Consider the following 1,559-nt stretch of genomic DNA (forward strand, 5'->3'; position numbering starts at 1 on the left):
CTCATCTTTCTCCCGCGGAGCGGCTGGTAGTTTCGAACCTCTGACCTTAAGGTTCGCAGCCCGATTCGTAACCACTACGCTACCAGAGCTCCATATATTCTATAATATATAGACTATAGAATCAACCTTCTAAACTAATAACAGCAAAAATTATATAGAATCGCCATGAACCAGATTCTGTTCTAAATTCTGTGTGAGTACATATATACACATATAAGCATTTTCAATTTTAATTTTCATATTGACCCACTATATATAATCCTACTATCTATATGTGACATAATTCAAGGGAAAACCATATATAAGGCAAATGTGGGATTTATTTTAAGTGTATTTCTCAAACATTCACATTTGCATAGTGTACACATTAATAATGCTGATTAAAGTCATGTGTTTTGAGATAACACAATTACTGGGAAATAAATTATGCACGTGGTGTGTGGAGTTGTGCATTCATCAAATCTATTCACCTGCAGAGGATTTAAATTCTAAAACTGCATAAGCAAAACTAAAACCACACACTGTTGTTATGGCTTTCACTAGTTTTTATTTATACAAACACTGTATAGTGCTTCAAAGAAATGGCTGGTGGATTTGAACCTTATAGTTAGCAGGCCAGTGTTTATCCCACAACGCCATACAAGAATTCCTCATAGTGACAGTTATTTAAAGAAAGAAACATTTTTCTGCAGCAGGAAAATGGCAACTAAATGTTATATTTGAATTCCAAAAACATAATATGTATGTTTTTTCCATGCTATTAAAAAAAACAAAAAAAAAAAACAGTTCCTATAAGAGAATTCTGATCCTAGGAAAATTGGCAGTCATCAAATATAAAATGGATTGTATCATGATCAGTATCATAGGCACTGTTGTTCTTGCTCTTAGGTACCATCAAGTCAACACTGACTCACAACGACACTATGCACAATAGAATGAAACATTGCCAGGTACTGTGCCAACCTCACAATCGTTGTTATGTCTCAACCCATTACTGGTACCACCGTGACAATCAATCTTGTTGGGGGTCTTCCTCTTTTTCTCTGACCCTCCACTTTACCTAACATCATATTCTTCTCCAGGGACTGGTCACTCTTGATAAATTGCCTAAAGTATGAGAGACTGGTCGTCCTGGCTTCTAAGGACCATTCTAACTGTATGTCTTCCAAAACAGATCTATTTTCCTAGGCATTAGTGAGTTGAAATGGACTGGTATTGGCCATTTTAAATCCTATAATTATATGGTTTGCTTTTCTGGAAACTACAAATTGAAGAGGAATGGTATCATGTTCATGATCAAAAAGAGCATGTCAACATCTGTCTCTAAGTACATAATATCCATATGCCTACAAGGAAGACCAATTAACACCAATATTATCCAAATTGAAGCCCCAAACTCTACAGCCAATCATGATTAAATTGAAGAATTCTACTAACTTGCTCAGGCTGAAATTGACTGAACGTATAATCAAGATGCATTGATAATTATTGGTTATTGGAATGCAAAAGTTGGAAGAGGAAGGATCAGTAGTTGGAAAATATGGCTTTGCTGGTAGTGT

The sequence above is a fragment of the Chrysochloris asiatica genome, unplaced genomic scaffold, assembly GCF_000296735.1.
Source record: "Chrysochloris asiatica unplaced genomic scaffold, ChrAsi1.0 scaffold00179, whole genome shotgun sequence".
Lineage (NCBI taxonomy): Eukaryota > Metazoa > Chordata > Mammalia > Afrosoricida > Chrysochloridae > Chrysochloris > Chrysochloris asiatica.